Source organism: Oncorhynchus masou, chromosome 6, assembly GCF_036934945.1.
Source record: "Oncorhynchus masou masou isolate Uvic2021 chromosome 6, UVic_Omas_1.1, whole genome shotgun sequence".
NCBI lineage: Eukaryota > Metazoa > Chordata > Actinopteri > Salmoniformes > Salmonidae > Oncorhynchus > Oncorhynchus masou.
In genome coordinates, this window is record NC_088217.1 from 26040237 (window position 1) to 26054300 (window position 14064).

Genomic DNA, 14064 nt, shown 5'->3' on the forward strand with positions numbered 1-14064 from the left:
TTCCATTTCAACTGACCTCAAAGACAGAACAATCTATAGTCTCGCCTAGAAACCAATGCACTGTACAGATCTAATTTGCTGGGAGAATTGTCCTCTGGCTTAAAAGCTTAACAGAGAAAAGAAATGTGTACATACGTGTACAGCTCTTGAATGAGTAAGACACACATGCACACACACAAAGGATGAATGTGCACGAGGCCATATAGACATCAACACACATACACACACATCTCCTAAGAGTATCACGTTTCAGGTAAGACCTAGATGCAGACAACTTCGAAGTAAAACAGTTTATTAATCCAACTGGGGCAGGCAAAAAGCAGGTCCAGGGCAGACAGAGGTCAGTAATCCAGATAGGTGGGGCAAAGGTACAGGACGGCAGGCAGGCTCAGGGTCAGGTAGACAAAGTTCAGTAATCCAGAAAGGTGGGGCAAAGGTACAGGATGGCAGGTAGGCTCAGGGTCAAGGCAGGCAGACTGGTCAACACCGGGAAAACTAGGAAACAGGACAGGAGCAGATGGAAAAGTACTGGTAGGCTTGACGAAACAAAACGAACTGGCAACAGACACACAGAGAACACAAGCATAAATACACAGGGGATAATCACAAAGACAGGTGAAACAGATCAGGATGTGACAAAGAGAGTACACATTTAACATATACACACACACACACACACACACACACACACACACACACACACACACACACACACACACACACACACACACACACACGTTATGCTCTTTTATCCTCATGGGGACCTGAAATTAATTTCCATTCAAAATCCTATTTTCACCTAACCCTTAACCTTAACCCTAACCCGTAACCAGTAACCCTAAACCTAACTCCTAACCCCTTACCCTAATCCTTATTCTAACCCTAATCCTAAATTAAACCCTAACCTTAAACCTTACACCTAAGCTTAAAATTGCCTTTGTCCTCATGTGGATTTGAGAAATGTCCCGAGGGATAATTGTCCTTGTTTTACTAACCTTCTGGGGACTTTGGGGATTTTAGGTCCCCAAAAGGATAGAAGAACCCACACACACATACATACACGCACACATTCTCAGGGGAGTGTGTGAAGGGAAAGGGACCTCTAAACAGAGAAGAGCAGTGCTAGGGGCCCTGGTAGGCAGGAGTCTGTGATGGTTCCCCAGCAGTGGGAGACAGCAGCGACAGGGTTGGGGATAATCCAGGCAGCTGCTGAGTAGAGCAGGCATCAGATGTACTGGAAGGAGTGGATTACCCGGCCTGACAGAGATAGGGAGATATGGCGAAGAGGACTTGGGTCCAGATAAGAGCAGGATGAGTTGTCCAGGAAGGGGTACCAGACAGAAGAGGGGGAAAGTAAAAGTCTGGGTCCCAAATGGCATGTTATTCCCTATATATTAATGCACTTCTTTTGAACAGAGCCCACTCACTATATATGGAATAGGGTGCAATTGTGGACGCGGCAAAAAGGCATCTGCTAGCCCTACACTTTGAGTCAATAATGTATCGGCCACATGTGAGGGATGGTCCTCAAAGGCATTGGCTTATCTCCAACTCCAGTTACTGCTTTCCTCCAGTGGTTTGTTTCACACGTGTGGGTCAGGGAGATGTCCCATTTACACATTTACCATCAGGTGAATGTCATTTCGGGCCCTACTATTAACATTTTCTGAGATGTGGATTTGCTTTGGCCAGATCCACACACTCAGTTGGTCCTTGTAGGGTTTTGCAGTCCATCATATGCATCGGTTGTCATAGTTACAGAATCCAATTGCTACAGGTGTTTGTACACCTAAGTAGTCATTGTGTGTTTAAATAGGATATTTAGTTGGAGGAAACTACCTATTTTCATGATGTCATTGATCAGGATTCTGAGCAACCCAGCCTTGTCAACAGAATGTCCTATAACATGCACATAATAGTGTTGTTACAGATTGCGTTGTTGTTACTCACTGTATAATTGAACATCTACAATGTCCAGCAGCCATTCCTCCCTGCATCTCTTTGAAGGCTTTGATCTGATGCTTAGCGGGGTCGTATTGGGTAGTCCTGCCTCTAGTGCAGCTGTACATTTTCATTATAGTGATGTGCATGATATGCACAAGTCAAGATTTTGTAGTCGGATTGATGATGGATGCTAGGGGCGGTTTTTGAGAATATGGTTAGAAATACCTGCATGTCATGTTACCATTAGGGTCAAACTGGTATTTCGAAGATGTTGCAGATGCACACACCTAATACACTATGAAACAGGAAAATACATGACTGGAATGGTAGCCAATGAATGAAGTAGGGGGAGAACAATTGAACAGTAGATACAAGCTCTCTTTGGTCGTGAGTTGGGACAGGGCGAGAAATTGCTGTTGTAGTGATTGTGAGCGCTACATAACAGATGATTTGATTTGTCTTCACAAATTATTAATTTGATTTGATTTGGCATCCTCATGATACTACAGGTAAGAGACTATACCAGTGGAAATTGAAATGGCAAAGGCTCCCCAACAGTAGGAGTTTGCTTGTGTTGGTATTGATGACTATTTATTTTGAAAAAGTACTTAACCTTCATTTTTACCTGTGATTTCTTCAGGTAGCTACCCATATTATGTGAGCTCAAATATGTAATTTATGGTAAGATTGAAACCATAACATTTGTTTTTTTTTTTTATTTTACCTTTATTTAACCAGGCAAGTCAGTTAAGAACACATTCTTATTTTCAATGATGGCCTGGGAACAGTGGGTTAACTGCCTGTTCAGGGGCAGAACGACAGATTTGTACCTTGTCAGCTCGGGGGTTTTGAACTTGCAACCTTCCGGTTACAAGTCCAACGCTCTAACCACTAGGCTACCCTGCCGCCCCATGTACCACCCCACCATGTTCCTCTTTAGTATTCTAAACCAATACTAAAGAAAATACTCAAATACTAAAAACCTTTGACTACAAATGCAATTCCTCTCATTGCTCACGGCATTTGATAGTTTAAGTCACCTAGACTATGCACTCAGTAAAACCCACCAAACAATAATGTCAAAACATTGGACAACATCCAAGCCTAGCCTCTGTTAAAACAATTCGTGGACCAGTGAAGTAGAAGCTCTTTCGAGTAATGCTCCTGTTAGCCTGCAGGGAACAGGTCCATCTCATTCACCTCTCGCTGAACTGCTTAATCACATTTCAGAATTGTGGCCAATGAGGGGCTAGCCTAGCAGAGCAGATGTCCTCTATGGTCTGACCTGTGGCGAGGAGGGGGCTGGGAATTAGGGCTGGGAATTGCCAGGGACCTTCCAATATTATCATGATAGTTTGGTGCCTATACGATATGTTTTGCTATTCTCATGATTCTATAAGTATTGCAATTCAATACTGTGATTTTATTGATGTTTCAAACATATTGCTCAACATGTGTCTGCTGCAGAGGGACAAGGGAGAGCCATGAGAAAGCAAATTTTGATCAGTCATGGAAATAAAAGTGCTGAAAACAAATTGGCTGCCTTTTTAAAAAGAAGATGGAGAAAAACCTATGAAGAAAAGAGTTTTGGTGCAGCTACAGCTAACCAGTGCAAAAATAGTATTGCAATATTGACCAAAATTATATGATCATCAAAAATAATATCCCGATATGTCACTGTATCGATTTCCCCAAACATCAAGACTAGACATGGGGCTTTGTCATTGAGCCGCCGGGACAGACAGGGTGTGGAGCCAGAATATTATTTCTAATTTGTCTTAGTCACTGGATAACCTTGTGTGTGAATGTGTACACACACATGCACAAATACACACACATGCACAAGATCCCAGATGTGCACACACACACAGACGTGCATAGGCACACACAAACATGCACAATCACACACACAAGCAGGCACACACATGTGCACAATCACATACAAATGTTTATACACACAGATCCATATTCATTTAACACACTTGGCAATCATTTTGTATCTAAACCAAGGTTAGAAAGAGTTCAGCATTAATACACATTACACAGACACAAACCCAAGTACACTCACACAAGCGCGCACACAGTCCATTTTTTTCATTTAAGGTTGGAGCACACAGTCCCTCCATAAAAAATAATTAGATCTTACTGAGCCAGTGTAAGGTGAGTTGTTTTTCTTACAGGCCCAGTGCAGTAAAAAACTAGATTTTCCTGTGTTTTATATATATTTCCACATTATGAGTTTGGAATAATACTGTGAAATTTAAAAATTAAGATAATGCCCTTTAGTGTAAGAGCTGCTTGAAATGACTGCTTGAAATTTGTGGCTGTTTTAGTGGGATGGAGGTTTGGCCTGCCTGGTGAAAATTAGTTAATAGACCAATAAGAAAGAGAGTTCCAAACCTCTCTGCCAATAACAGTTGGTTTTCAGTTTTCCCCTGCCAATTCAAACCACTCCCAGACAGTCCTAGCAAAATTCTTGCTTGAGAAATTGCTCTTTGCTAAGAAGCACTTTTTTTCTTCTTTTTTTTCTTTAATTGAAAACAATCAGGGTCAGGTACTTAATTAACCTTTTACTGCAGTGGGCTGAATCAGGGTGACACATAGTGTTTATTGGTAGTCTTGGTCATTCTTCAATATGGGACCTGCAATTTTACCAGTCATGCCATTCGGATACACACTCCCAGTATTTTTCCAGTTCTTTGCACCAGTCTAACCTTTCTTTAGAGAAACTCAAAGCAAAGACACAAAGCACTGTAAAAAAGAGAATAGAAGAAAGAGAAACAGATTCAGACAGAGAGAGGATGAAAGAGAAGATGAGATACACCAGATTCAGAAAGCTGGTTAAACTAGAAACAAAAACTAGAAACAGAAAACAAGAAGGATTGAACGATTGAAAGAATCTTTCAGAGGTAAAAGAGAGTGAGAGATGGAGAGAGAGCTCCTGAAAGCTCATTGATCACAGTGGATTCCAGCACACGCTCCAGTCACTCGGTGTGGTATTGGCCTAGGCCCAAATCACTCAGACAACACCTTTTGAAATACACAATGGCTTCCTTGTGAATCAGCCGTCCCCTTTCATGCCTGTCTGGAGCCGATAACAGGCTGGCCCGTGCCCCTGAGTTAACAATCTCTGCTAATAGACTTCTCCCCTGTCAATCAGGCTTCAAAATCCCAATAGAGCAACACAGCTCAGATGCACACGCACACATGCACGTACACACACTCTACACTCATACATAAGAAATACTAACCCCCCCCATCAATCGTGGCTCACCTATCTTTGGATCCCCTTTAACCCCACTACCCCATCATCCCTCCCACACTAACACTCATCTTCATGCTACACTGGTGAAATAATGTCTTTCAGACTGCTTTAAATATACCATCTTTGGAAGCAGCGTTGGAAGAGTTTTTAAATGGGGTTTGGGAGTGTTTTGTACCCCTTGAGAACACCCAGAATCAACCGGTGATAAGGCTTTTTGAAACACCCGGTGTTGTTAACTGCACCTGCAAGTGAGCTATGTCACCAATTTTAAACTCCAGAGTTCCCTAACACTTTTTTTTTTAAGAAAGTGTGTGCACTTTTAAGGGTAACATCATCCTTGGCGAGCAAACACAACCCAACACAGCAGTCCCATGAAAATAGAGTATCAACAAGTTTAACAAGCTCGCTACCAAACAAACCTCCAGCTATGTCTGTGCTCCGTTTCCTATCTCAACCAAATCCATAAAAAAATATATAAATATATATTTCATCTTCAAAGCTTCACACAGTTTAATTATCAGTTGACATAATAAAATGAGTAGGCCTGGGATGATGACAATTCTTTCTTATTTAGATTAAATAGATTTTCCAAGCATGCATTCAAATGAAATAGCATTTTTGCGTGGGATACAAGTCCCTTGCCAACATGCGACGCAGATCATACAATTAGAAATATCAAAAGAGGGTTGGTTCGAAAAACATGGATAATGGAGAAAAAACTATTTCATGCATCACTATTCAAGTCATTGCAGTGTGAGACTTCGGAATAATTTTGTATGCTTGTTATTGACACCCTTGTTAAAGATGAGCAAAAGTGACTTTATTAAATAAATAATTCAAATACTGAGCTACAGTATATCGTATGTGTCACGTTTTGACCTTAGTTCTTTTGTTATGTCTTTGTTTTAGTATGGTCAGGGCGTGAGTTGGGTGGGTTGTCTATGTTTTTTTTTCTATGATTTGGGATATATGTGTTTGGCCTGGAGAGAGGTGGACTGGGCAGGCACCGTGTTATGCTGTGAGGCACATGGTGTCCCCTGTGCGCAGGCATAGCCCGGTGCGTTACAGCGCAGAGCCTCGTATCGGCCTGGCTTAATTGGGCATCAAGCCAGGTGCAATGAAGCCGGCTCAGCACATCTGGTCTCCAGGGCGTCTCCTCGGGCCGGGGTACATGGCACCAGCCCTACGCATGGTGTCCCCGGTTCGCCAGCACAGCCCAGTGCGGTCGATACCACCTCGCCGCACTAGCCTGGCTACGGGGAGCATCCAGCCAGGTAGAGTTGGGCAGGCTCGGTGCTCGAGACCTCCAGTGCGTCTCCACGGTCCGGTCTATCCGGTGCCTCCTCCACGCACCAACCCTCCGGTGGCAGCCCCCCGCACCAGGCTCTCTCCGTCTTCTCCCTACAGGTGCTCCCGCTCCCGTCTGTCCTGAGCTGCCAGAGTCTCCCGTCTGTCCTGAGCTGCCAGAGTCGCCCGTCTGTCCTGAGCTGCCAGAGCCGCCCGTCTGTCCTGAGCTGCCAGAGCCGCCCTTCTGTCCTTAGCTCCCAGAGCTGCCCTTCAGTAAGGAGCTGCCAGAGCGTCCGTCAGTCAGGAGCTGCCAGAGCCGTCCGTCTGTCCTGAGCGGGCCAGAGTCTCCCGTCTGTCCTGAGCTGCCAGAGTCTCCCGTCTGTCCTGAGCTGCCAGATTCGCCCATCTCTCCTGAGCTGCCAGAGCCGCCCGTCAGTCAGGAGCTGCCAGAGCCGCCCGTCAGTCAGGAGCTGCCAGAGCCGCCCGTCAGTCAGGAGCGGCCCGAGCCGCCGGTCAGTCAGGAGCGGCCAGAGCCCACTGTTAGTCAGGAGCTGCCAGAGTCGTTCGTTACTCCTGTGCTGCCGGAATCGCCCGTCACTCCGGAGCTGCCGGAGTCTCCCGCCTGTCCGGTGCTGCCGGAATCTCCCAGTCCGAGGTCGGCGGCGAGGGTCGCGGCTCTAAAGAGGCCACGGAGGCAGGTTAGGATGCGGACAAAGACTATGGTGGAGTGGGGTCCACGTCCCGCGCCAGAGCTGCCACCGCGGACAGACACCCACCCAGACCCTCCCCTATAGGTTCAGGTTTTGCCTCCGGAGTCCGCACCTTTGGGGTGGGGTACTGTCACTTTCTGACCTTAGTTCTTTTGATATGTCTTTGTTTTAGTATGGTCAGGGCGTGAATTGGGTGGTTTGTCTATGTTCTTTTTTCTATGATTTGGGATATCTGTGTTTGGCCTCAGTCAGAGGCAACTGCCAATCCTTGTCCCTGATTGAGAACAATACTTAGGTAGCCTGGTTTCACCTTTGAGTTGTGGATGATTATTTTCTGTTATGTGAATGTCACCTTTCAGAACTGTTTCCTTCCGTTTCTCCTTTGTTATATTGTTTCGTGTTCTCGGTTTAATAAATACAGTAGATGATGGACACTCACCATGCTGGGCTTTGGTCCTCACCTCATTCCAACGACGAACGTTACAGTATGCTCCAAACATTTGGGAAATTAGAATATTATATACTAATACAATTGCTCAGAGAAATATATTTGAGGTTAACAGGTAACATATTTTTTTCTAAAAAGAAAAGAAAACTCCTGTTTTCAATACCTTTAAATACCTCACCTTGCAAGTAAAACAGCACTGAGCCTATTACTAAAATGTGTTGATTTTGTGGCCAATTAACAATTTCTTTGTGGATTTCGATATGTGCTTGGGGTCATTGTCTTGGTGTAAGATCCACTTGCGGCCAAATTTCAGCCTCCTGGCAGAAGCAAACATGTTTTTGTAAAAATATCCTGGTACTGGCTAAAAGTTCATGATGCTGTTGATCGTAACAAAAGCCCCAGGACCAGTGGAAGCAAAATAGCCTCATAACATCAAAGATCCACCACCAAATGTTACAGTGGGTATAAGGTTATTTTCTGCTCAAGCATACTCATGGATGCCAAACCCACCACTGATGTGTGTGGCCAAAGAGCTCTATTTTCATGTCAGCCAACAAATGTAAACGCCTGGAGTGTGCTAAACGGCATTGGCACTTAGACTGGATCCGGTGCTTTATTCAGATGACATGAATACTTTGCCACGCACACCACTGGTGAGTTTGGTGTCCAAATGAGAATGCATTATAGGATCTCTTCCTTCAGCTGTCTCCGTGAACTTTTATGAATTAAATCTTAAAATAATGAGTTTTGGAGGACACTAAGTGTGAAAGGTATATGGAGGCAAGAAGGGTATAATGTGTAGAAGTGTGTGTGTGTGTGTGTGTGTGTGTGTGTGTGTGTGTGTGTGTGTGTGTGTGTGTGTGTGTGTGTGTGTGTGTGTGTGTGTGTGTGTGTGTGTGTGTGTGTGTGTGTGTGTGTGTAGGGGCACGTGTGTTCTCCCTTTCGGTATTCAGGGATTATGTGGACACTTTTGTTCAACATTTTTCCCGAAGGAATCAGATCTGAGTAAATTTTGAGAGGCATGAGGAGGCCATTGGGGAGTGGATCACAACACACACTCACCCAATGAATTTCTTCTGCTAAAAATATGATGTTACTCAGCATTCCCATCAATGGTCTCCACATAGGGCTGGGCAATATGACCCAAAAATTATATCTAGATTTTTTCTTATTTAAGGGCGATTCACGATATATATCTAGATGTAAAGTTCTCTCTGAATAAGCTTTGTTGCACAATTTACCCCCTAAGGTCGTCATCAACGCAGAAATTGAATTAGCGTAATACAAAACATCCCCACACAAATCTGTCAGTTGAAGCTAGAGATATCTGTTTTTTTGCATTGTATGCGTCTCAATCTACTATGTTGCACTTCCACATCTGTGGTGAAAGATGACAGAGCTAGAGCGGTGTTTGTCAGTCCATGAGACATGCCAAAAATCGGTCTTCTCTCATTGTCTGTAGCATCCGAACGGACACCGTTTTGCTTTACAACCCTCACAAGCGTCTTCGGACGCTTCTGAAGTTGATACAGCCAATCTGCCAACTTCTGTCTTTAGCGTTTGTACACTTTGGGCTACACACTGATATGACCTCTCTGTGGAAAAGCGAGACTCTCAAGAACACCCACAGACATCACTCGTCTGAAGGTCCCCTGGGTACCAGCTGAAAAAGTAAATGGAAGTACACTAATATGTGGACTAGTATGTGGACACGCCTTCAAATAGCTATGACCACAGGGCTGGAGTAGGAGAGATATCTTGTTGAAACGTTGGCTTATTTATGCGAAACACGCACAAATGGCCATCATTGAAGGGAAGTGGTAGGCCACACAAGCTCACCTCTGAGTGCTGAAGCGCGTGGCGCGTAAAAATCATCTGTCCTTGGTTGTAACACTCACTACCGAGTTGCAAACTGCTTCTGGAAGCAACTTCAGCACAAGAACTGTTAGTCTGGAGCTTCGTGAAACAATCCTAAGATCACAATGTGCAATGCCAAGTGTCGGCTGGAGTGGTGTAAAGCTCGCCACCATTGGACTCCAGAGTGATTAATGAAGCTTCACCATCTGGCAGTCCAAAGTACGAATCTGGGTTTGGCAGGTGCCAGGGGGACGCTACCTGCCCAAATGCATAGTGCTAACTGTACAGTTTGGTGGAGGAGGAATAATGGTCTTTGGCTGTTTTTCATGGTTCGGGCTAGGCCCCTTAGTTCCAGCATAAAATGACATTCTAGATACTTTTGTGCCCGTTCCTTTTTCAGCATGACAATGTCCATGTGCACAAAGCGAGGTTCATACAGAAATGGTTTGTCACGGGTTGGTGTGGTAGAACTTCACTGGCCCGCACAGAGCCCTGACCTCAACCCCATCAAACACCTTTATTAGAATGAGATGTTCGACGAGCATGTGTCCACATACTTTTGGTCATGTAGTGTATAAATGGAGACTGTTTAAGTTAAATACATAAAAAAAATTGGACTGATCTTTTTTATTTCTCTCAAATATAGGACAACCACTTCTTTCGAGGAAACTACATTTTGCTTTTTTGGGGGAATGATATGTTGTTCCGTGTAGTGAATCTATTATTCAATGCGTTTGTATGGGCTTACAGCAGTACGGTCCAAAACATTTTTTCATCAAATAATTGTTTTATACAGTACCAGTCAAAGGTTTGGACACACCTACTCATTCCAGGGCTTTTCTTTATTTGTACTATTTTCTACATTGTAGAATAATAGTGAAGACATCAACACTCTGAAATAACACATATAGAATCATGTAGTAACCAAAAAAAGTGTTAAACAAATCAAAATATATTTTATATTTGAGATTCTTCAAAGTAGCCACCTTTGCCTTGATGACAGCTTTGCACACTCTTGGCATCACTCATCTTGAAAATCAATCATCATTAACACAATGGAAAAATCAAATGATTTATTATTGAAAAATTGAAATAGCATTGGCAACCGAGAAAAACAAATTGATACAATTTAAGGCCATGTAGCAAACAATAATGCAGGCACTATATGGATGGGGGTGTGAGCATGCAGATCTGGGCAGATGAGATGTAGTCATTGTTTGTGTGCGTCTGTAAGTTGTTGTTCGTATGTATAGGTTTGAATATGAATATTGATTTTATAAATATTATAAAAATTTAAAAAGGCAGAACAGTTATGACGGACCCTAATGTCCGTCTCCTGTCTGTCTCCAAATGTTTGAACAACATAGCCTGTTCACTTTGTTTAGTTGATGAAATCAAGTGGCCTACATGGATAAGAACATTCTGGATATTTCGCAGAATGAAAACTAGTTACCATTTCCTTATATGCAGTGCCTTCGGAAAGTATTCAGACCCCTTGACTTTTTCCACATTTTGTTACATTACAGCCTTGTTGTAAAATTTATAAAAACAGTTCTTCAGCAATCTACACACAATACCCCATGTTGAGAAACCGAAATTAGGTTTTTAGAAATATTTGCAAATGTATTAAAACTAAAAAACAGAACTACCTGATTTACATAGGTAATCAGACCCTTTGCTATGCAACTTCATATTTAGCTCAGGTGCATCCTGTTTCCATTTATCATCCTTGAGATGTTTCTACAACTTGATTGGACTCCACTTGTGATAAATTCAATTGATTGGACATAATTTGGAAAGGCACACCTGTCTATATAAGGTCCCACAGTTGACAGTGCATGTCAGAGAAAAAACCAAGCCATGAGGTCCAAGGAATTGTCCGTAGAGCTCTGAGACAGATTGTGTCAAGGCACAGATCTGGGGAAGTGTACCAAAATTATCCTGCAGCATTGAAAGACCCCAAGAACACAGTCTGATGAGACCAAGATTGAACACTTTGGCCTCAATGCCAAGCCTCACGTCTGGAGGAAACCTGGCACCATCCATACGGTGAAGCATGGTGGTGGCAGAATAATGCTGTATGTTTTTCAGCAGCAGGGACTGGGAGACTAGTTAGGATCGAGTTAAAGATAAAGGGCGCTGTCACGCCCTGACCTTAGTTATCTTTGTTTTCTTTATTATTTCGGGTTAGGTGAGGGTGTGACGAAGGTGGTTGATTTAGTTTTTGTATTGTCTAGGTGTTTTTGTCCTGTCTAGGGTTTTTGTAATTCTATGGGGTTTTAGTATGTTTAGGTATATGTAGGTCTATGGTGGCCTGAATTAGTTCCCTATCAGAGGCAGCTGTTTATTGTTGTCTCTGATTGGGGATCCTATTTAGGTTGCAATTTTCCATTTTGGTTTTGTGGGTTATTATTCTATGTTTAGTTGCCTGTTCGCACTAGTCCTATTGCTTCGCGGTTTGTTTTGTTATTTTGTATAGTTTTGTTCAGTGTTGCATTTGTTTAATAAATTAGAATGTACGCTTATCACGCTGCGCCTTGGCCTCCTCCTTATGACGACCGTGACAGGCGCAAAGTACAGAGAGATACTTGATGAAAACCTGCTACAGAGCACTCAGGACCTCAAACTGGGGCGAAGGTTCACCTTCCAACAAGATAACGACCCTCAGCACACAGCCAAGACAATGCAGGAGTGGCTTCGGGACAAGTCTCAATGTCCTTGCATGGCCCAGCCAATGCCCGGACTTGAACCCAATCTAACATATCTGGAGAGACCTGAAAATAGCTGTGAAGCAACGCTCCCGATCCAACCTCACAGAGCCTCAGAGGATCTCCGGAGAAGAATGGTAGAAACTCCCCAAATAGAAGTCTGCCAAGCTTGTAGCTTCATACCCAAAAAGGCTGTAATCGCTGCCGAAGGTGCTTCAACAAAGTACTGAGTAAAGGGTCTGAATGCTTTTGTAAATTTAATATTTCCTTTTTAAATTTTTTTTATAAATTAGCAAACATTTCTAAAACGTTGTTCTTGCTTTGTCATCATGGGGTAGTGTGAGTAGATTGATGAGGAAACAATGTAATGCATTTTAAGGCTGTAACCTAACAAAATGTGTCAAAAGTAAAGGGGTCAGAATAATTTCTGAAGGCACTGTAAATGTGCATTTTAATGCTCATTGCACATTTATAAATCACAGACTAGATAGCTAGCACATAACTGTCTGTGGCTAAAATGCTGCTAGCGGTACATGGTACCGCAATGCCACCCGCAACAGAAACTGAGTATTATTTTCCCATAATCATGTTACAAAGGTTAAGTTCTACTCTATTACAGTAAAATATTGTCTCAATGTGTTTTGGTGTCTTAGGACGTAACACAGTCAACACCCTTTTTTTATTAGACCGACATGATCTCATCAGAATATGTCGACATACTGTAGTGACATTTAACCTAAACCTAACTCCTTTCACAAATCCCTTATTTTAACCCTAATTCTAACCCTAACCCTAAACCTATCCCTTAAGCCCAAAATATCCTTTTACAAGTGAGGACCTGAAAAATATCCTCACTTCTCTGAATTTTAGTTGGTTTACTATTTTTGTGAGGACTTCTGGTACTCACAAGTATAGTAAAACAAGTGTGCGCACACACACACACACACACAGCCCTTCCACTTGTCATAGCTCCCTGGCAGTCAGTTTTGCGTCAGTGCTGAAACCACAGGGATGGTTGACATTTCACTTTGGCTCTGTCTCCATTCCTGTGATCAGAGCCCTGCTGCTTCGGTGGACTGAAAGGTCACAGTTGTTGTTTGTCAAAATCGGAACAAAAAATACCCCATACCATGATGTGTGTGTGTGTGTGTGTGCATCACAACATATCTACCTTTGTGACTGTGTTTTTATACAGTGTGTGTGTGTGTGTGTGTGTGTGTGTGTGTGTGTGTGTGTGTGTGTGTGTGTGTGTGTGTGTGTGTGTGTGTGTGTGTGTGTGTGTGTGTGTGTTTCACAGGCAGTGAATGGTGAACATAGACAGTCTCTGTTACATTGAATGGTTCATTCTTTAACCAATCACCCTTTTTTTATCTAGGTGTGTGTATTTGTACCTACAAATATTCAAATGCATGTGTGTGTCCACACATATAGCCAGCCTCCTGTTGCTAGAATGCTTTTGAAAGGCGCTAAGCAATCCGTTCTGAGTATTTGTATTTGGCGGTGGAACCCAAATTGAGTGTGACAGCCCATTGTTAGCTCCGTCCCTCCCTTTGAGTCTCACTGTGTCCCAAATGGTGTCCTATTCCCTACATAGTACACAATATAGGGTATGGGGTGTCATTTGGGAATATACAGTCTCTCTCAGCCAAGTTCAGCTTACAGGCAAGATACAGGCAAACAGCTGCACTTTTAATGAAAAAAATAATGCAAAAATGAGAGAGAGAGAGGGAATATATTGTTTCTGGCCAAAATGGCACCCTATTGCCTTTATAGTGCACTACTTTTTAAACAATTTAAACAGAAATATCTCATTTACGTAAGTATTCAGAACCTTTACTCAGTACT